The sequence below is a fragment of the Lolium perenne genome, chromosome 6, assembly GCF_019359855.2.
Source record: "Lolium perenne isolate Kyuss_39 chromosome 6, Kyuss_2.0, whole genome shotgun sequence".
Classification (NCBI taxonomy): domain Eukaryota; kingdom Viridiplantae; phylum Streptophyta; class Magnoliopsida; order Poales; family Poaceae; genus Lolium; species Lolium perenne.
Genome location: NC_067249.2, coordinates 219,692,675 through 219,716,347, shown reverse-complemented (window position 1 = coordinate 219,716,347; position 23,673 = coordinate 219,692,675). Strand labels below are relative to the sequence as shown.

General features: G+C 43.9%; 2 long non-coding RNA genes across 2 annotated transcripts; both read right to left on the bottom strand.

The window, feature by feature from the left end:
* Positions 1-14,451: 14,451 nt before the first annotated feature.
* Positions 14,452-17,396, bottom strand: LOC139832899 (uncharacterized). Its single transcript, XR_011747682.1, has 4 exons — positions 17,052-17,396; positions 16,801-16,972; positions 15,731-15,793; positions 14,452-14,697 (listed from the first exon to the last, which is right to left on the bottom strand). It is a non-coding gene; the product is annotated as an uncharacterized lncRNA (long non-coding RNA).
* Positions 17,397-20,091: 2,695 nt separating this feature from the next.
* On the bottom strand, positions 20,092-23,033 carry LOC127306142 (uncharacterized). The gene is made up of 4 exons (XR_011747683.1): positions 22,696-23,033; positions 22,439-22,610; positions 21,360-21,422; positions 20,092-20,326 (listed from the first exon to the last, which is right to left on the bottom strand). It is a non-coding gene; the product is annotated as an uncharacterized lncRNA (long non-coding RNA).
* Positions 23,034-23,673: the final 640 nt, after the last annotated feature.

Below are 23,673 nucleotides of genomic sequence, written 5' to 3'. Positions count from 1 at the left end.
TTATGTATATGCGTATCACTACTATCGAGATCTAACAGAAATAAGCCATTCTTTTCAGGTGCTCGACCATAAAAGATATTATTCATAAAAATAGAACAACCATTATTCTCAGACTTGAATGAATAACCGTCTTGCATTAAACAAGATCCAGATATAATGTTCATGCTCAACGCGGGTACAAAATAACAATTATTTAGGCTTAAAACTAATCCCGAAGGTAGATGTAGAGGAAGTGTGTCGACAGCGATCACATCGACTTTGGATCCGTTTCCAACGCGCATCGTCACTTCATCTTTCAGTAGTCTTCGTTTATTCTTTAGTTCCTGTTTTGAGTTACAAATATGAGCAACCGAACCAGTATCAAATACACAGGTACTAGAACGAGAACCAGTGACACTACTAGGAAAAAGCTATTCAGTGGCGCACCACTATTCCCCATCAGTGGCGCACTGCTGGTGCGCCACTACTATCACGCCACTGCTAAGTTTTAGTAGTGGCGCACTACTGGTGCACCACAACTACCCTAAGTAACAGTGGCGCACTGCGCCGTGCGCCATTGATAGGTACACTGGTGCGCCACTACTACTCCAAAGTGGTGCGCCACTGTTGTTCAGCAGCAGTGCGCCACTACTGTCTGCTGTCGGTGCGCCACTGCTACCTCCTTGGGTGCGCCACTGTTATGGCGAGCTGGTGCGCCATTGCTGCTTGTTTAGGTGCGCCACTGTGGCATCTCAGACGTGCGCCACTGCTGGCAGCTTTGGTGCGCCACTGGTAGTTTCGAAGGTGATCAGAGGTTTGTGCGCCACTGGGTCCAGGCTGGTGCACCACTGTTACTTGGTGGTCGTGCGCCACTCATGATCCAGTAGTGCGCCACTACTAGTAGTTCATTTTCATTTTTTGTATTTCTGGCATGTATTTGTACAGGTTGTATAGCACAGTATAACAGCACAGATACAGAATATATAACACATATATACAACAGCACAGTATACCAATACATAGTCCTTCACATTAGCCACCATGATTCACAAGATTTCAAATATTAGACAAGTGTTACGGTGTTACAAGTCAAATGAGCTAGTGGTTACACAAGGTCGATCATCTAAACTAGCATCACATAGAAGAGAGCTAGAGTCACTACTAGCACCGTCCCGATGAAAGTGGTCTTCATCCGGTTCCTCCTCCGCTCCGTCCTCTCTCCCGCCAGATAGCGTGCGTATCTGTCTTCGGCCTCCGCTCTAGTGGTGTACCCTTTGTAGCTGTTACCGCTAAAACGGTGAACCTGTCTCCGACACTCCTCCCAGTCGTTGTAGACTCCGGGAACATTGCCCTTGTACACGACATACCACGTCATATCTGCGTACATATGCACAAGCCAAAGAAACATTAGTGCACGCTCATAGATGTTTGCAACGAATAAGAGCAAACTCAAAAACGATCCAAGTAGTATGAACTAAAAGGCATGCCTCATACATTGTTGGTCGGAACAAATATGAACATCCCGGGATGGCGTCAGTGAGGCCAGGTAGGATGCACAAGAGATTGATATTTGTGCCATCACACCAGGCTCACTGGCGTCACCCCGGAGTGTACAGTTGACCAAACATTCTAATCATTGGCACTAAAATGGAAGAAAAGCCAATGCAATTAAGAAGTGCCAACTCAAATAAGAGACAAGTAGCTATTATGAACTAAATGGAATGCCTCATATTTTGTTGGTCGGAACAAATATTAACATTTAGAGAAGGGGTAAGTGAAACCAAGTAGGATGCACAAGAGATTGATACTTGTGTCATCGCACCAGGTTCACTAGCCCCTCCCCCAAGTGTACAAGTGACCAAACATTCTAATCATCGGCATTTTAAAATACGAAAGCAAATGGAAGAATGACAAGGGCCTCATACTTTGTCGATCGAAACAAATATGAACATCCCGGGATGGCGTTAGTGAGGCCAGGTAGGATGCACAAGAGATTGATATTTGTGCCATCACACCAGGCTCACTAGCGACACCCCGGAGTGTACAGTTGACCGAACATTCTAATCATCGGCCAAATGCAATTAAGAAGTGCCAACTCAAACAAGAGATAAGTAGCTACTATGAACTAAATGGAATGCCTCATACATTGTTGGTCAAAACAAATTTTAACATTCAGGGATGGAGTGAGCGAGGCCAGGTAGGATGCACAAGACATGGATATTTGTGCCATCACACCAGGCTCGCTCGCTCCACCCCGAGTGTACAAGTGACCAACCATTCTAATCATCGGCATATGCAAACAAAATTAACGACCAAATCAAGTGCGGAAAACGACAGAGCCATATATATAAGTTCACAAACATAGCCGAACTAGTAATTAATAGCAAGTAAAGTGCTGGATAAAGTTTATTACAACAGAAGCTCGTCTTTAGTTCACAACTACATAACTAGGCTCGCACATCAAGACTTTCTCGGAGCGTGGATAAAACCGCCACCTTTCTTCAAGCACATCCATGAGCGGTAGTCGTCACCCTGCATTTGGAGCTTTGTGTCTATGTCACTGTTTGACGGCTGATAGCCGGCGAAGAACTCCCCCGTGCTTCTAACGACATCTTGATGGATGATTTCACAAAACTCTACTTGGATGCGGAAGAAGTCTTGCTTGATGCCGTCGTCAGGGACACGCGCCAATTTGTTGGCCTAGTCTCTTAGATGCTCAGGTAGCGTAAGCTGCTGCTGGTCCCGTATGAACTTATCCATGTGATAGAGGGCGTAGTAGGCATCCTTGTTACTAGAAGGCGGCTTCTTGACGCAGGGAAACTTTGTTTGGTGCTTGAACACATGCTTCCCGTACCTAACATTTGGCCTCTGCATGTTGCCTTTCGCTTTGACGTAGCCATTGAGAGCATCATCAAGTACGGCCTTGACATTCGTGTAGTCCGTGGTTGACTTACCGTCCGCATCGAGGTATGTGGCCACGGAATGCTTCGGGGTTATGGAGATGAGTGTGCAGGTTTTGTCTCTGCGTAGAACACATAATGTTTAAGAACATGACGATTGAAATCTAAAAAAATCACGAGTTAAGACCGGTACGGTGAGGGGGTGACTTACTCGGGAAATACAGGCAGGAGGATGTTACACTTCTTCTGGTTCGCTAGAAAGAAGTCTTTGAGGTATCCACTCGCGACTGCCCGGTCTCCGGCGGTGGCCAAGTGGACGGCACGCATGTAGAAGGGGTCGGCTATCGCGATGTCCGGGATCTTGTTTCTAATGATCCGCATCGCGTTGCTGAGCGAGTATAGGCGAATGAAGGTGTAGTGCAGCGGATAACTGTTCAGCATGGCGAAGATGTCATCATACCGCAGGAAGATATTCTCCGCGAAGCCACTATCGACAAAGCCATGGCCCGAGGGCACCTTGGCAACATACACTGGGTATCCATTATCTTTCTCCCTGAGACGCCGCTCCTCCATAAACATAACACCGTCAACCAGAGATCGCATAGGACCGGGTGCAGCATCGTACAATCTTTGAATTAGCATCCGCTCACCCGACACATGCACCCTCGCCTCTATATTCTTGGGCACTGGTGGCCCGTCCTGAGCACGGATAGGTAACGGCTGGCTGGCAGACTTGTCATCCTTCTTCTTTCTTTTCCGTCCCTTCGGCTTCATTTTTACTGGGACTGCATTCTCCTCTTCGCAAGCCTTCTTCAGTGTGTTAGGACTGATAACACTTCTCACCTCGGCTATCGGCTGAGTCTCGGTGTAATCGGCAGCTGGAGGCGTCTCCTGAGAACAGAATAGGCGCCGCTTGTTGCAATAGGTTTTCCCCTCGGCGGCAGCTTGAGAGGGTTGGCTACTGAGATCGTAGTCCATCACCCCAAAATCGAAGTTGCAGTCCAGGTTGGCGAACGTACTGTCCTCATCCGGACCATCGTTCGGATCCTGTGCCATCTGCATGTCCACATCAGCTGATGGCGGCACCGTTGGGGTGGTCTTGCCATGGCTTGGCACCGGCACGGCTGGGGGTGCTGTCTGTGGGGTGGTGTCCCTCGCCCCCAAACGAATCTGGCTCTTTGGCCAAACCATGGACCAATTGAAGCAATGCTGGAGGGTAAGGACCTCATCTTCGTCGGCACCATGGGGTTGAAAGGGAGGTAGCACGTCGTCGTAGCCGCTAAGCACCCGAACCAGTTGAATCCTATACACGTCGGGTTGCATGGGTGTACCGTGTAACTGACGGTTGCTCGGTTGAACGATTTTGGCCTTGGCAACATCGATCAACTCGCCGTTCACAAACTGCAGGAGAGTGCATGGGACGTCGACGGCGGAGCTCTGCGGAAAACATGTAGGGCGTTAGGGATGGCTAGCTAGTCAAAGGCAAGGATATGGAAGTCATTGGCCAAGGGTTGGTTACCATGATGGCGTCCAGCTCGGCTAAGGTCGAGGCACCGCCGGCGGCGGGCGTGCAACTGATGGAGTGGCCGCTTGTTGGCGCGGTGCCAGGCGGCGTATTATCCGCAGCGACGGGTGCATTGAGCTGAAGTAATGGCGCCGCGGGAGACACCAAGGTTGGCGCCGCGGGAGCCACCACGGTTGGCGCCGCGGGAGCCACCACGGTTGGCACCGCGGGAGCCACCAAGGTTGGCGCCGCCGGAGCCACCAATGTTGGCACCGCCGGAGACACCATTGTTGCCGCCTGCGGACTCACCGATGGCTCCACGCTGTGGGAGTTGCTGCCCGTGAAACTGGGAACCGGGGGAGGCCCCTTTTTTCCTCCCTCATACCACGTGTCCAGACCGGCAACCAAGGTAGGGATGAGGGAGCTAAGCGTCGTGCCCACTTGGTCCTCCATTTGCTGTCTTTGCGTCCTCTGTTGGGTCTCCACGATTTGTTGCACTTGTTGCCGCACTTGCTCCTCGACCAATGTCGGGATCTGCGCAACTTGTGCCTTGAGCTGTGCGACCTCCTTCTCATCGATGGTGGCCTTTCTCTCCTTTTTCCCCGACTTATAGTATTCTGACCATTTCATAGAGCATCCTTCGCCGACCACACGACCAGCCGACGTTGGCTTACTCAATGGATCCCTCTTCTTGTGGGCATTCAACGCCCTATTTAAAGGGTTGTCCCAAGGGGCACACTGCGAGGAGCTCGTGGACCCCGCGCCGCTACTAGCTTCCTTTTCACTTTCCGCAGCGATCTCCTTAGCCTACGGGAGGAACATGCATGAACCATTTAGAAATTTGGATTCATCAATAAGAATGCAACCATAAAGGAGCTAATTAAGCGGGTGCATTCCTTACCAGAAGAGCCTCAAACTCCTTCACATCCGGAGTGGTGGTGAGCTCCTTTGTTTTCGGGTCAATATGGTACCGGGCCAGGAGAAAGTTCCTGGTTTGCTTGTTTGTGTATTGCGGGAGGAGGGGCTTGAGGCCGTTCTTCACACGCTCCTCATCCGCGGCGTCCCATTTCGGTTGTGCCACCCTAAAACCGCCAGGACCAAGTTTGTGGGTGCCTAAGTTCAGTTTTCACATGTCCTTCCCCCACTGACTAGAATCCGACGTTGACTCGCTCTCGCACTTGATCTTGAAATCAGCGAAGTCTTGCTCGGTGATCGAGGGATTTGACTCCTTGATCTTCTCGTAACTCTCACCACTATTAATCATTTTCTTCACTCGGGTCCTCCAACTAGCGAGGGCGGTGCTCATCTTCGTGAGGGCGGCATTGTGCACTTTGTTCCGCATGAGACGCTTTTCTGAGCAGTCCACCGGGAACTCGTATCGTTCGTGTAGCTTCTTGAAGAGGAGGGTGCGCAAATTCGCTCGGTCAGGATGCCTGAGGTTCTCGGTGTTGATCGAGACCGTGCTCCGGAGGATGCACCCGAGTTGGGCAGAGTACCCTTTGACTAAATCAGGGGGCGCCGTTGGATGCCCACTGGCGTTCACTTCGGTGAATGCTTGCTTCACGGTGCTGAGCACATTCGGGCGACGCTCCCTCCGTAGCTTCTTCGGTGCGCCGGTGTCATCCTCGGCGGCACCATCCATGGTGTCATCCTCGGCGGCACCATAATCAGTGGTGTCATCCTCGGCGGCATCGTCCGCTCGGTACTCTGGATCGAGGCCATCATCCTCGCCGTCGTCGCGGCGAGGTTGTGACTCCATCACCTCAATTTCATCGGTTAGCATCCAGAACGGCTTGCTGCCGCTGCCGCCGGCCTCTTCGTTGTTGGCCATGTTCGAACTAAGTAGGAAAAAATGCATAAAATTAGCGCAAGATTTCACGGAAAAATTGGGCATGACCTATGCTAATTTATGGACATATGAGTGCCCCATTTTCGCCGAAACGGAAATGAATCAACATTTCGGCGATAATGGGCAACTCTGTCGATCCCTGCACAAGAATATGACACCATATAGACATGCAAAACAATCCACCAGCTGAGCACCATGGCACATATACAATTGTTCCTCCATATACACCATGGCACATATACAATTGATCCTCCACCAGCTGAGCACTCAACAGCATGCATCAGCTAGCTATATGCATCAGCTAACCATGGGCATACATCAAGCAGCAAGCAGCAACAAGCAGCAAGCAGCAACTAGCAGCAGCAGCAAGCAGCTAGCAAGCAGCAGCAGCTACAGCTAGCAGTAGCAGCAAGCAGCAACTAGCAGCAACAGCAAGCAGCTAGCAAGCAGTAGCAGCTAGCTAGCAGCAGCAGCTAGCTAGCAGCAGCAGCAAGCAGCTAGCAAGCAGCAGGAGTTAGCAGCTAGCGGCAGTAGCAAGCAGCATCAAGCTCACCGTGAGTCGCGTGGAGTCTCCGAGAGGTGAGTTGTTGCTCCGGGTCGAGGAAGATGCGAGGGCGGCGGTCAGGTGCTCAACTCTGCCTTGAAAAACATAAAAATAAAAATTCAGTAAGCTTGTTCATGGTACTGTGGAGTTCAAACAGAGAAAATCAAAAGGAAACCTGATGCTAATTAAACTTTGTCTTGTGTGCTGTCATTTTTATGTCAGGCAAATGGCTACAGGGCTACACATAAGCAGAACATAATGCTTTGTGGTCTAGTGCACAGAATATGAGGCATTCATCCAGAACAGCAACATTCATCCAAAGAGATCAAATGTTCCAGAACAGAGCCTCATTATTTTGCTTCAGTATAACTAATACTGCTAATATTTGGCATATATCCAAACTGCAAGCAGAAAGCAACCACATTAAGGCTAAGCACTAACTAGCCAAGTTCCCCAAGTCAAATTGTCCATTACACATTGGGGATTCATACATTCAGTATGCGCCAGACTTAGTGTAAGTTGCATTTCCAACTGGAATGAGGAATATTGCTACAAGATGCATACAGAGCATCATTGCATAGTGCATACAGACATTCAGCAAGCTACAAGATGCATACACCTCAACACAAGCTACAAGATGCATTGCCAAGACAAACATTCAGTTAACTGAAGAGCACCAAACCAGCAACAATGCTCCAGAAGTTTATCAAGCTAGCAGCAGCCAGCAAGCTAGCACCAAGCATACAAATACAAATAGAAGTAAACAGATACAAATTCATGGGAGGATCAAATAGTACTTGGCCCACCTGACAATGAATCAGTAACCTAGGCATGGAAAAACACATCCTAGATATAAATTCACAAAGATTCAGTAAATTCTTCTTATAAATTCTTATAAATTCTATGTTTCAATAGTGAGTTGTACTCTGGATATGTTTCAAATGGATTCTTATAAATTCTTCTTGGTCACAGAATTTCTTCTACAATATTATTTTGCTTCAGTTAGCACTGCAGTACCTATCATCAAATGAATTGATAGTAAATTACTTTCGGGTTCAGTTACACCATAGCAAAATAGATGTGCATTACACTAACTAACTGCATTTGCAACAAAGAACTCCAATGAACTACAGAGAACCACCTTTTGTGAAATCAAAATTCCTCATTTGGTTTGCATAAGGTGCACAGACTAGTTACTTAGCAATTTTCTTTTGCTTCACTAGACTATCAATTAAGCATCTTGACAACCCCTATGTTATCCATGTTAGCATGAACTGCCAGTAAACAGAATCACAAAATGATTAGGCCAAGCTATGTTGCATAAGGTGCATCAATGAATGCCAGTGCTCAAGTCATATAAAGAAAACTAAGCTAAACTCAAATGTTTGTGTTTTTCTCTCAAAAATATACAGAGCATCTTGCCTAGTCAATTTAGTAAGCTATATTGTTTCATCTAAACTATGAAGGAGAGGCATTTGATGCAGAAGCATAATGACAGAAGGAGGAGGTGGCTCACCTGCACGTAGAGGAACAGGTTGGCGAAGAAGTTGCTGGGGTAGCCGGCGTCGGTCGTGGTGGCGCAGGTGAGCACGGGGTTGGCCAGCAGCTCGATGGGGCGGAGTTCGAAGGGGGTCACAGACGAGGTCGCCGACGTGCTACTCCTGCTCCGCGGTGAGCTTGAGAGGATCTGCGTGGGGGAGAGAACGTGAGGCGGGTGGGGATCGAGGTGAATCGAGGGGGAGGCGGCCGCCGTCGAGGGGGACGTACCTGCGCGACGTCGGAGATCAAGATCGAGGGGGCGTCGGTGACGATGCAGAGGAGGGCGTCGGCGTCGGTGGCGAGGAGAGGAGGGCGTCGCCGGGGTGGCGAGGAGAGGAGGGCGTCGCTCGTGTCGCCGGTGAGATGGCGTCGGAGAGGAGGCCGCAGTGGTGAATGGGCGCAGGGCGTCGCCGGCGGAGAGGAGGAATGGGATCTGGTCAGACGGGGAAGAGAAGGGGAATTTTGGCTAAGTCCCCAGACACACTTAGCAATAGCGCACCTCTAGTGGTGCGCCACTATGAGGCTTAACAATGGCGCACCTCTAGAGGTGCGCCACTGCCACTTTATGGTTTGGTCAAAAGAAAAACGTTGGGTGGATTGACATATCCCGAATCGTACCGCATTGGCTCTGTCCCTGGTTGGTTTGAGCCAAACCACACGCCTGAGTTCGAACCCTGGCGGCCCCAATTTTTTTTCCTTTTTTTTAAAATTGATTTAACACTATAATAAATATCCAAAATAGCATAATACACCAAAATAAAAGGCATAAATAATTATAATTATGTAGAATAGTTAAAATACTATAGAATCTATAAAATATCCAAAAATATAAATTATATGTCTATTTTGATCGGTACAATGTGTAGATTAACAATATGACATCCATTATTCATACAAGAAAATGATACATAATTATCTTTTCACAATCTTCTTGCCCTTCTTTCTCGCGGTTGAATAATTTAGCCCCGGAACTCCTAGACTTCTTCTCTTGAATGGACGGCCTTTAGGTAGGGTGGTCCTGCTTCTTCTTGTTGTGTATGGTTCTTCATCATCGTCGTCGTCATCTTCCATCTTCGGATCGCCGTACTGGTCAAAGTCTAGCTCGTTGGCGGCTCCATCCATTCCGATGATGCTCCTTTTGCCTCTCCTCACGACAACACGGCTGGGCTATTGCGGGTCGGTAATGAAGAAGCATTGGTCCGGCCACTTGGGAAGCTAGTACCCATGGCTCATATTTCGCGGTGACCTTTGCATTTCAAATCCCTGCAAACAAACACATGCAACACATGTGTGGATCGGAGGTTTTGCATATACAACACATGTGGAGGCTTCGCATACAACACACATGCACGTGATCGAGACGCTTTTCGCGCATGCGCACATACGTGTGTGTGCAAGACGATCGGAACCGGTCACACACAAAGCATAAAACCAACAAAGTTACCGATACGGCGAGACCTAGAGTGTTGGATGAGGTAAAAAGTTGAGATTGAGTAGGGTATTAAGCTAAGAAAGCTTCACCATTACTTACCTATGAAGAAAATTAAGTTTACCAACTGCTAGGGTGACATAGCAATGGCGCACTACTAAGTGGTGCGCCACTGCTACGCCTCTCATCTCTAAAAAGGGGCTCTGGCCACCCCCTAGCAGTGGCGCACCCAACGACATGCGCCATAGGTAACCAATGTAGCCGTGGCGCACCACAGCAGTGCGCCATTGCTAAGCCTATCATCTCTAAACGGGCTCTGGACACCTCCTAGAAGTGGCGCACCTCTACAACGTGCGCCATAGGTAAGGAATGTAGCAGTGGCGCACCCCGGAGACGTGCGCCACTACTAGGTTGGGGGAGGACCCGGCCTCCTGTCACAACTTACTTATGGCGCACCATAATCAAGGTGCGCCACTACTACTTTTGTAACAGTGGCCCACCGTTTTGTGGTGCGCCACTGCTAAGTAGTAGTGGCGCACGGCAGTCATGGTGCGCCACTGAAGGCAGTCTTACGGCTAGGCCTTTTCCTAGTAGTGTGAGATAAACATCTATAACATGTATATCAGATATACCTTCTTTCTTCTTCTTGACAAGGCCGCTCTTCAGATCAGCCAGATACTTGGAGCAATTACGCTTCCAGTGTCCCTTCTCCTTGCAGTAATAGCACTCAGCATCAGGCTTAGGGCCGTTCTTAGGTTTCATAGGAGGCGTGGCAGCTTTCTTGCCACCCTTCTTGAATTTCCCCTTAGACTTGCCCAGTTTCTTGAAACTGGTGGTCTTGTTGACCATCAACACTTGGTGCTCTTTCTTGATCTCAATCTCAGTAGCTTTTAGCATGCCAAAGAGTTCAGGTAACTCCTTGTTCATGTTCTGCATATTGTAGTTCATCACAAAGTTCTTGTAACTTGGTGGCAGTGATTGAAGGACACGATTAATCCCCAGTCTGTTAGGAATCACTATTCCCAAGTCACTGAGTTTCTTCGCATGCCCGGTCATGGCGAGCATGTGCTCACTAACGGAGCTGCCTTCTTCCATCATACAGCTGAAGAAATGTTTCGATGCTTCATAGCATTCCACGGCCGCATGAGTCTCAAAAATAGCTTTCAGCTCTTTCATCAACTCATGAGGATCATGGTGCTCAAAACGTTTTTGAAGATCGGATTCCAGACTGCATAGGATGGCACACTGAACTTGAGAGTACCGAGTTTTCCGTGTCTCGTAAACAACTTTTACTTCATCGGTTTCAGTTTCTGCAGGAGGGTCACCTAGCGGTGCATCAAGCACATATTGCAGATTTCCGCCAGAGAGGAAGATCCTCACATGACGGAACCAGTCGGTGAAGTTGCTACCGTTGCTCTTAAGTTTTTCTTTCTCTAGGAACTGGTTAAAATTGATTGGGGACGCCATCTCTACAACATATATTTGCAAAAGTTTAGACTAAGTTTATGACAAATTGAGTTCAAATTTTAATTCAACATAATTAAAAAATCTAGGTGAACTCCCACTCAAAACAATATCCCTCGCATTGTCTTAGTGATCACACAAACCAAATCCACCGCACCTAAGTCCGATCATCACGAGACAAGGTGTGATTTCAATGGCGAACACTCAAAGTGTTCATCATATCAACCATATGATTCATGCTCTACCTTTCGGTATCACGTGTTCCGAGACCATGTCTGTACATGCTAGGCTCGTCAAGGCCACCTTAGTATCCGCATGTGCAAAACTGTCTTGCACCCGTTGTATGCACTTGTTGATTCTATCACACCCGATCATCACGAGATGCTTCGAAACGACAAGTCTTGTCAACGGTGCTACTAAGGATGAAAACTTTATTATCTTGAGATTTTAGTGAGGGATCATCTTATAATGCTACCGTCGCGATCTAAGAAAAATAAGATGCATAAAAGGATTAACATCACATGCAGTTCATATGTGATATGATATGGCCCTTTTGTCTTTGCGCCTTTGATCTTCATCTCCAAAGCACGGACATGATCTCCATCATCTTCGGGCATGATCTCCATCATCGTCGGCGTAGCGTCAAGGTCAATGGCGCCGTCTTCATGATTGTCCTCCATGTAGCAACTATTACAACTACTTTGAAATACTACTCAACATGAAATTTAAAGACAACCATATGGCTCCTGCCGGTTGCCACAATACAATAATGATCATCTCATACATATTCATCATCACATTATGGCCATATCACATCACCAAACCCTGCAAAAACAAGTTAGACGTCTCTAATTTGGTTTGCATATTTCACGTGGTTTAGGGTTTTCGAGAGAGATCTAATCTACCGACGAACATGAACCACAACGTTGATACTAATGTTTTCAATAGAAGAGTAAATTGAATCTTCACTATAGTAGGAGAGACAGACACCCGCAAAGCCTCTTATGCAATACAAGTTGCATGTCGAACGAGGAACAAGTCTCATGAACGCGGTCATGTAAAGTTAGTCCGAGCCGCTTCATCCTACTATGCCACAAAGATGCAAAGTACTCAAACTAAAGATAACAAGAGCAACAACGCCCACAAAACCATTGTGTTCTACTCGTGCAACCATCTGTGCATAGACACGGCTCTGATACCACTGTAGGATAACGTTGCATAGAAAACAAAATATTTCCTACCGCGAACACGCAATCCAAGCCAAGATGCAATCTAGAAGACGGTAGCAACGAGGGGATTATCGAGTCTCACCCTTGAAGAGATTCCAAAGCCTACAAGATGAGGCTCTTGTTGCTGCGGTAGACGTTCACTTGCCGCTTGCAAAAGCGCGTAGAAGATCTTGATCACGGCGCCACGAACGGGTAGCACCTCCGTACTCGGTCACACGTTCGGTTGTTGATGAAGACGACGTCCACCTCCCGTTCCAGCGGGCAGCGGAAGTAGTAGCTCCTCTTGAATCCGACAGCACGACGACGTGGTGTCGGTGGTGGTGGAGAAATCCGGCGGAGCTTCGCTAAGCGTGCGGGATGTGGTGGAGGAGAGAGGCCGCTAGGGTTTGGGAGAGGGGGGCGCCGGCCACTAAGGGGTGCGGCCACCTTGGTGGTTCTTGGGTGGCCAGCCCCCTCCCCTTGGCCCCTCATTATATAGGTGGAAGCCCCAAGTGTTGGACTACAAGTCTCCGAATAAGACCCGAACCCAAAACCTTCCATGTGATAGGGAAACCTACCCAAGGTGGGAATCCCACTTGGGGTGGGATTCCCCCCCTTCCATGTGGGGGGGTGGCCGGCCCCCATAGGGGGAGTCCACTTGGGACTCCTCCCCCTCTAGGGTTGGCCGGCCATGGAGGTGGAGTCCCGGAGAGGGACTCCACCTTCCTTGGTGGTTTCTTCCGGATTTTTCTAGAACCTTCTAGAACCTTCCATAGAACCTTCCAGATCATTTTAAATCACATAAAATGACTTCCTATATATGAATCTTATTCTCCGGACCATTCCGGAACTCCTCGTGATGTCCGGGATCTCATCCGGGATTCCGAACAAATATTCGAACTCCATTCCATATTCAAGTTCTACCATTTCAACATCCAACTTTAAGTGTGTCACCCTACGGTTCGCGAACTATGCGGACATGGTTGAGTACTCACTCCGACCAATAACCAATAGCGGGATCTGGAGATCCATAATGGCTCCCACATATTCAACGATGACTTTAGTGATCAAATGAACCATTCACATACGATACCAATTCCCTTTGTCACGCGATATTTTACTTGTCCGAGGTTTGATCATCGGTATCACTTCATACCTTGTTCAACCTCGTCTCCTGACAAGTACTCTTTACTCGTACCGTGGTATGTGGTCTCTTATGAACTTATTCATATGCTTGCAAGACATTAGACGACATTCCACCGAGAGGGCCCAGAGTATATCTATCCGTCATCGGGATGGACAAATCCCACTGTTGATCCATATTCCTCAACTCATACTTTCCGGATACGTAATCCCACCTTTATAACCACCCATTTACGCAGTGGCGTTTGGTGTAATCAAAGTACCTTTCCGGTATAAGTGATTTACATGATCTCATGGTCATAAGGACTAGGTAACTATGTATCGAAAGCTTATAGCAAATAACTTAATGACGTGATCTTATGCTACGCTTAATTGGGTGTGTCCATTACATCATTCATACAATGATATAACCTTGTTATTAATAACATCCAATGTTCATGATTATGAAACTAATCATCCATTAATCAACAAGCTAGTTAAGAGGCATACTAGGGACTCTTTGTTGTTTACATATCACACATGTACTAATGTTTCGGTTAATACAATTATAGCATGACATATAAACATTTATCATAAACATAAAGATATATAATAACCACTTTTATTATTGCCTCTTGGGCATATCTCCTTCAGGTGGGTCCTTCCAACGTGCCGCCACTGATGAGCTCGAACTACGCGCAGTGGAGCCTCCTCATGGAGGTGAGCCTGCAGGCACGAGGCCTGTGGGGCGCCATCGAGGTCGCAGAAGATCTCGACGACGAGTACGGCTACCGCAACGATCGGGGCGCCGTGGAGCTGATCTACAAGTCAGTTCCGCCGGAGTTGCTGTAGCACCCTACCTTTTAAATAAAGGCAAGATACCTGTGTATAGTGCTATTCCCGGGATCACTGATAGCACACACATTTCAAATGTAGTAATCATAGCAATAGTATCAAATTTATTACAACGCAGATCCTCAGGAGATAAAAATAAAGTCTTACAAATTGCATAGCCAAAATAGACTAGCTCAAATATAAATGTTCAAAGCAAACACAACGGAAAATAACTGCAGTGAGCCTCCATTGTCTTCATGCGCCACAGGAAGACATGTTGGAATGTAGACTCGAGATCCTACCTAGTACTCCTCCTCAGACGAACCTGAACGTTTGAATATGCAGCCCCACGAATGGAGGTCAGTACAATGATGTACTGGCAAATGACACTTATATGGTGGATGTTTTGGGCATAGCTATCTACATGATATTTGGCAAGTGGAGTTTAGGCAAATTTGCACAAAGCCAATTTTATCCTACATTTTATTTCAAATCAAAACATTTTGCAAAACTCATAATGACGTCTTAAACAGTATCATGGTTACATCTCCCATGTACTATCCGACAGTTTCTTGCTACTCAAATTTTAACTTATTCATAAAAGATGATGAGATTCTTCCGTACATTCCCTGCCTAGAAAGCTCAAATTGTCCGTAACCGGGGACACGGCTAAGATCTTAGGTTTACTCTCGATAGGTTGTGCACTTTCACCTTACGACCCACCCTTCCCAAGAGAAGAATGAGACAAGATCTTTCAGAAGGAGGCTTCAACCATAACCAGCTAGACCCGTTCCCGTTTGGTTGCAAGCCACATCATCATGTCTAGCAACAAGTTTGGCCTCACAACTTACTTAATCCCGGCAGAGCCCATAATACCATAAGGCTGCACTGGAAGCTAACTAAAACATGGACGACATATTAATCTCTTTAATCCTGAGTGGCCATCCACAAGTGTACCCTCAGGCGATGACAACCACAATGTGGCCCTGAGTAGCCACTTTACAATTGCACACTCTCAGGAAATTCATCACTTTAGTCCCTAGGGCGCATGAGGAATCACTTTAGTCCCTAGGGCGCGTGAGCCTGAGCAGCCGCCCACCGATCAACCAATCCACCCAGGTGTTTCATTAAGGTTGTTAATTTTAATTCCCAACACTCACAATCCAGAATATCCCAAACAGCAGTAGCATTTTGTTATTGCTAGGCATACTAAAATATCTAGCAATGGTTCAAGGATGGCTACACACTACTAGGATCTAAGCATAGCATAACTTTCGAAAACAAAATTCCTACCATGCATACTAATTTATAAAACACTAATGCTTAACAAAATAAGTAGGTAATTGAGTGTCACTTGCCTTGATCAAAGCAACCCGCACAATCACAGCAATCACAAGCACCACCTTGATCTCCTCCACAATCTATTCAAACAATTCACAACAAATAAACACACATTCGATATGAACAATCATAGACATGTATGCATGCATGCTATGCAACCATTTAATTTCACACAAGAGGTGGTGTGTAAGTGTTGCATTATGTGCTCTCTGATATGTGTCATGTTAATAAAATATTCTGGACATTTAATTTGATTTAGAAAAATCATTAACCGAGTATCTATTTAACATATATAATCTTAATAATTAGTTACTGCAAGCATTATATGTTGTAAAAATATGAGTTTGACCTCCCTGGATAGGCTACAGTAACACAAGAGTAGTCCAATTGGAATTACTCGAAAACGATTTATAGAATTTGAATTATCTTCGAATTACTGATTCGGATAGATTTTACTAAAGCAAGTTTGTGCACGTATCAAAGTTATACAAATCCTATACCAAGTTAAAGTACATCTTCTGAGGATTCCAGAAAGTACAAATTTGTTAAATTTGGACTAGTAGATTATTTGATATAATTTTTATAGTAAAAAGGATTAATTAAATCATTTGAATTATGATTCGATAACTAATACATAACATATACATTATTCTTGCATATTTGGATTCTACATGTTATAAGCTTTCCAACGATATAAAGTTTGTAAATTTTGGACCTCTGGATGATTTTATAATGAATTTCTAAGTTAGACACATAATCTGATATTTAAAATTTACATTTAAAATTAGTTTGACCGAGTTTGACTGAGACGCTGACTGTACTATACAGTTGACTGCTGACTGTACTGCTGACTGTACCGCTGACCGTACTGCTGACCGTACCGCTGACCGTACTGATGACTGCAGTTTGACTTTGACCAGACTGAGTTGACTATGCTGATGTCATGATGATGTCATAAAGTTGATAGAAAAATTTGCTCAGATGGAAAAACTTTCTACATCAAAGCTGTATAGAATTAATAGATCTATCTAACGCATAAATTACTTTTCACAACGGATTAATGTGTTTGACAAGATCTGGGTTATACCTTATAAGATCCGAATCTTGCAACACGATTTTCTCCTTGCTCGGTGAACGAAAGAAGGTGAAACTTGCGGCAATTGAAAGATCTTGACGAGAGGAACAACTTCCGTGTTGAGGTCATGACGATTCGAGATGGTTTTGAAACTCGATTTGGCTCCGGTTGACTCGAAATAGATCTGAGCGATAAATCCGTACGTCAAATCGAAAAACTTTCAACATGAAAGTTGTACAGGATGATCAGATCTACATACTCACTAAAGGAATTTGGATTTCGTGGAACGAGCACGAACTAATTGAAGATTCCCTTTGTCAGACCTGACGGCTTGCGATGCGAAATTATCCATGTATGGTGGACGAAAATAGATGAGATTGGTCGGGATTGAAAGATCTCGATGAGATCTACAACTTTCGTGTAGAGCCCGAGGCGATTAGAGGTAATTTTGGTGGTCAAATCAACGAGTTAAGATTTCGTTGATATAGGATTTCGAGAGAAGGAAAGAGAAAACGAAACTGCGGTCTGGTGGAGAGTTTATATAGACCATAGGTCGGTGGAAAAGGTGGGGCTCGAAGTTAGGAACGCGTAGAAACAAACGGATCTGAAATCGGAGTTACGTAGCTCAAGAAAAGTTGATTTAAGTGGAGATAAGTTTGTCAAACACGAAAATTCTGCGTGCTCACGGTAACCGAGGGACTCGGTCGGTTCGGTCCGGCTGGGCCTGACTGCCAGTCCGTCGGTTCGGTCCGGCTGGGCCTGCCTGCCTGCTGGGCCGGTCGGCCGGGTGGCCGGCCCGATTTCTTCTTTTTTTTTTCCTTCTCTTTTTCTTTTTCTTCTTTTACTTGTTTCTTTTATAAAATGAGTTTCGTAACTTCGATTTGAGTGAAACGAAAATCTACGAGTTTGTAAAACTATTTTGCTCAGCACAGGACAATAAAAGGATTCAGATTTTATAAATTTTTATTTTATATTATTTTATTACTACTATGCCATTATGCCTATATGCCTATATGTGATTAGTTTCAACATACACATACCAAACAAGTTTATAAAAATTTGTAAAAATCAAAATAGTGTTTTAGGATAACAAGGAACCTATTTAAAAACCATTTACGAAAAATAAATTAATAATTATTTGCACTTGGCCTAAATGGCAACTTGGCAATATTTTGCAAATAGAGTTTTCTAACGTTTTGTTTTCTCAAATAAGAATGCATTAAGGATTTTGAAAACCTTGAAACAAAGATATATTTGATTTTGAATACTTTGAAACCAAAGTTTTTTTTTTGAAAACACTATTTTGAAATTAATTAGTAAATAACTTTAAAAAGTTTTTATTCTTTGTAAATTTTCAATCAAGTTCAATCAATCAAGCATTAAATTAAATTTTATTTTACATTCCGAAATTTAGAAAATTCCGGGATGTGACAGACTACCACCCTTAAAAGAAATCTCGTCCTCGAGATTTGAGAAAGGCTAGAAAGAAAAAGGTTTGGGTTAACGTCTTCTAATAGGTTCTTGCTCACTATTGCTTTCTTTTCAAACATCTCCGAGGAGATTTCGAAAGTTATCCTTGGGCTTTGAAAACGTTACACTAAATCATATGCGGTCATGCCATCAATTGTATCCAATCTTATGACGGTACTCATCTCTTGGGCATTATCCTAAGTATACTCATGGGGAACTCCTTGTGATACCTTCTCCAAGTACCATCTCATGCGGTATCTGGTGTTAATCCATAATCTAAGGGTACGGCTTCTACCACCCTTAAAAGTGACTTTTGTTAGGTAGTCTTAGGTCCTGGGTTTAGGCTAAGCTAATCTTGGTTATGGCTTGGCACATCCGAGGATATGACTTGACCTCAGACCATCTTTTGAAAACATCTATGGCTTAGGGCTTCTGAGTCAAATCCAATAGACGAATGTTTATTCACATATAGTGAACAACATATCTCTCCAAGGTGAGTCGAATAGGTTTTCTTCATAGTAAGGCTTCTAATCCAAATGGTTGGTTGTTAAACTACTTCTGACACTGATGGTCACTCTTTGGGTCAATCAAGAGACCAAGATGTGTAAACTTCATGTCATCTTTCATCTTTTTCTTCTTGGTGTCTTCGACATCCTTCCGCCACTCTTCATCTAGAGGCTATATTTTCAAACTAAACGTAGTCCTACGCTTGGCAGCACTTGCCTACTATAAGGGTATAATATTTATCCACCCTAAGGTTTAGGCTTATTCGCCGACATCTCTTTTGTAGGTGTGTCACTCTATATTCGCAAAGTCAATATTACGAAAGTGAATAATAAGAGTAGTAGGAAGGGTGATCAATCCATCCTGCAACCAAATCATTACTCCGTATTTGATTTATTGAATCTCGTATTCTAACACTTGGTCAACCTCACAAGTTTGATAAAAAAAACTTCCATGCAGAATTGAATCAATGTTTCAATCCCCATTATTGAATTGTTTTGAAAACATTTCTATCGATCCCTAGCTAGGGTTTTGCGGAACTCTTACTCTACTCTTCTTCATCTTGATAGGAAATATCAATGCCGTTTTCACTACTGTTGTCTTCATGGCAAGTTGCCGAGAAAACATTCTCTGGGTTGGGTATAGATGAGAATAGATAGAAAGGTCTAAAGAAGATTTCCTACCCAAACACATCAGATCAAGGCCATATCATTTTACAAACAACATCTAACAAGCATCAAGCAATCTGTTTCAAACACCAACAAATTAGTATGGTCATACCTCAATTTGGTAAGATCAATACTTTCTAATGCTAGCGTCGTTTCAATAAAAAGAAAGCTAATGGTGGTCTGATCTATATCTGCTTTGGGTGTTTCAAGTTTCTATTGTAGTCCTTCGATGTATCTTCGTGTGTTGTGCAGTCTGCATCGAAGTATTCCTTCATGTTCTTCATTGGTCTTCCATGAAACACTTCTTGCGGAGTCGAAGAATATCATATGAATCATCACTCTTCATACTTCAGGGACATGGCCATCATCAGTCTTTGTTGATAGTTTTGATAAGGTGGTCATCTAAATTGAGAGGAAAACAATTTTGAAAATGGTGTAGATGAGAATACAAGAGGTTTCACAAAGCAAACATTTTTTTTAAATAAAGATGGATTAGATAGATTTTTTTTCCTAGGGTCTTCCTATTTTCTAATCCAAACCTAGGGTCTCGATCCTACAGGCAACACTATGCTCTGATACCATTTTGTAGCACCCTACCTTTTAAATAAAGGCAAGATACCTGTGTATAGTGCTATTCCCGGGATCACTGATAGCACACACATTTCAAATGTAGTAATCATAGCAATAGTATCAAATTTATTACAACGCAGATCCTCAGGAGATAAAAATAAAGTCTTACAAATTGCATAGCCAAAATAGACTAGCTCAAATATAAATGTTCAAAGCAAACACAACGGAAAATAACTGCAGTGAGCCTCCATTGTCTTCATGCGCCACAGGCAGACATGTTGGAATGTAGACTCGAGATCCTACCTAGTACTCCTCCTCAGACGAACCTGCACGTTTGAATATGCAGCCCCACGAATGGAGGTCAGTACAATGATGTACTGGCAAATGACACTTATATGGTGGATGTTTTGGGCATAGCTATCTACATGATATTTGGCAAGTGGAGTTTAGGCAAATTTGCACAAAGCCAATTTTATCCTACATTTTATTTCAAATCAAAACATTTTGCAAAACTCATAATGACGTCTTAAACAGTATCATGGTTACATCTCCCATGTACTATCCGACAGTTTCTTGCTACTCAAATTTTAACTTATTCATAAAAGATGATGAGATTCTTCCGTACATTCCCTGCCTAGAAAGCTCAAATTGTCCGTAACCGGGGACACGGCTAAGATCTTAGATTTACTCTCGATAGGTTATGCACTTTCACCTTACGACCCACCCTTCCCAAGAGAAGAATGAGACAAGATCTTTCAGAAGGAGGCTTCAACCATAACCAGCTAGACCCGTTCCCGTTTGGTTGCAAGCCACATCATCATGTCTAGCAACAAGTTTGGCCTCACAACTTACTTAATCCCGGCAGAGCCCATAATACCATAAGGCTGCACTGGAAGCTAACTAAAACATGGACGACATATTAATCTCTTTAATCCTGAGTGGCCATCCACAAGTGTACCCTCAGGCGATGACAACCACAATGTGGCCCTGAGTAGCCACTTTACAATTGCGCACTCTCAGGAAATTCATCACTTTAGTCCCTAGGGCGCGTGAGGAATCACTTTAGTCCCTAGGGCGCGTGAGCCTGAGCAGACGCCCACCGATCAACCAATCCACCCAGGTGTTTCATTAAGGTTGTTAATTTTAATTCCCAACACTCACAATCCAGAATATCCCAAACAGCAGTAGCATTTTGTTATTGCTAGGCATACTAAAATATCTAGCAATGGTTCAAGGATGGCTACACACTACTAGGATCTAAGCATAGCATAACTTTCGAAAACAAAATTCCTACCATGCATACTAATTTATAAAACACTAATGCTTAACAAAATAAGTAGGTAATTGAGTGTCACTTGCCTTGATCAAAGCAACCCGCACAATCACAGCAATCACAAGCATCACCTTGATCTCCTCCACAATCTATTCAAACAATTCACAACAAATAAACACACATTCGATATGAACAATCATAGACATGTATGCATGCATGCTATGCAACCATTTAATTTCACACAAGAGGTGGTGTGTAAGTGTTGCATTATGTGCTCTCTGATATGTGTCATGTTAATAAAATATTCTGGACATTTAATTTGATTTAGAAAAATCATTAACCGAGTATCTATTTAACATATATAATCTTAATAATTAGTTACTGCAAGCATTATGTGTTGTAAAAATATGAGTTTGACCTCCCTGGATAGGCTACAGTAACACAAGAGTAGTCCAATTGGAATTACTCGAAAACGATTTATAGAATTTGAATTATCTTCGAATTACTGATTCGGATAGATTTTACTAAAGCAAGTTTGTGCACGTATCAAAGTTGTACAAATCCTATACCAAGTTAAAGTACATCTTCTGAGGATTCCAGAAAGTACAAATTTGTTAAATTTGGACTAGTAGATTATTTGATATAATTTTTATAGTAAAAAGGATTAATTAAATCATTTGAATTATGATTCGATAACTAATACATAACATATACAGTATTCTTGCATATTTGGATTCTACATGTTATAAGCTTTCCAACGATATAAAGTTTGTAAATTTTGGACCTCTGGATGATTTTATAATGAATTTCTAAGTTAGACACATAATCTGATATTTAAAATTTACATTTAAAATTAGTTTGACCGAGTTTGACTGAGACGCTGACTGTACTGTATAGTTGACTGCTGACTGTACAGTTGACTGCTGACTGTACTGCTGACTGTACCGCTGACCGTACTGCTGACCGTCATTGTGATCTTGATATTATGATTTGACTTTGATCAGGTTGGTATCTTGATGTCATGATGATGTTATAAAGTTGATAGAAAAATTTGCTCAGATGGAAAAACTTTCTACATCAAAGCTGTATAGAATTAATAGATCTATCTAACGCACAAATTACTTTTCACAACGGATTAATGTGTTTGACAAGATCTGGGTTATACCTTATAAGATCCGAATCTTGCAACACGATTTTCTCCTTGCTCGGTGAACGAAACAAGGTGAAACTTGCGGCAATTGAAAGATCTTGACGAGAGGAACAACTTCCGTGTTGAGGTCATGACGATTCGAGATGGTTTTGAAACTCGATTTGGCTCCGGTTGACTCGAAATAGATCTGTAGATGAGCGATAAATCCGTACGTCAAATCGAAAAACTTTCAACATGAAAGTTGTACAGGATGATCAGATCTACATACTCACTAAAGGAATTTGGATTTCGTGGAACGAGCACGAACTAATTGAAGATTCCCTTTGTCAGACCTGACGGCTTGCGATGCGAAATTATCCATGTATGGTGGACGAAAAGAGATGAGATTGGTCGAGATTGAAAGATCTCGATGAGATCTACAACTTTTGTGTAGAGCCTGAGGCGATTAGAGGTAATTTTGGTGGTCAAATCAACGAGTTAAGATTTCGTTGATGTAGGATTTCGAGAGAAGGAAAGGGAAAATGAAACTGCGGTCTGGTGGAGAGTTTATAGAGACCATAGGTCGGTGGAAAAGGTGGGGCTCGAAGTTAGGAACGCGTAGAAACAAACGGATCTGAAATCGGAGTTGTGTAGCTCAAGAAAAGTTGATTTAAGTGGAGATAAGTTTGTCAAACACGAAAATTCTGCCTGCTCACGGTAACCGACGGACTCGGTCGGTTCGGTCCGGCTGGGCCTGCCTGCCAGTCCGTCGGTTCGGTCCGGCTGGGCCTGCCTGCCTGCTGGGCCGGTCGGCCGGGTGGCCGGCCCGATTTCTTCTTTTTTTTTTCCTTCTCTTTTTCTTTTTCTTCTTTTACTTGTTTCTTTTATAAAATGAGTTTCGTAACTTCGATTTGAGTGAAACGAAAATCTACGAGTTTGTAAAACTATTTTTCTCAGCACAGTACAACAAAAGGATTCAGATTTTATAAATTTTTATTTTATATTATTTTATTACTACTATGCCATTATGCCTATATGCCTATATGTGATTAGTTTCAACATACACATACCAAACAAGTTTATAAAAATTTGTAAAAATCAAAATAGTGTTTTAGGATAACAAGGAACCTATTTAAAAACCATTTACGAAAAATAAATTAATAATTATTTGCACTTGGCCTAAATGGCAACTTGGCAATATTTTGCAAATAGAGTTTTCTAACGTTTTGTTTTCTCAAATAAGAATGCATTAAGGATTTTGAAAATCTTGA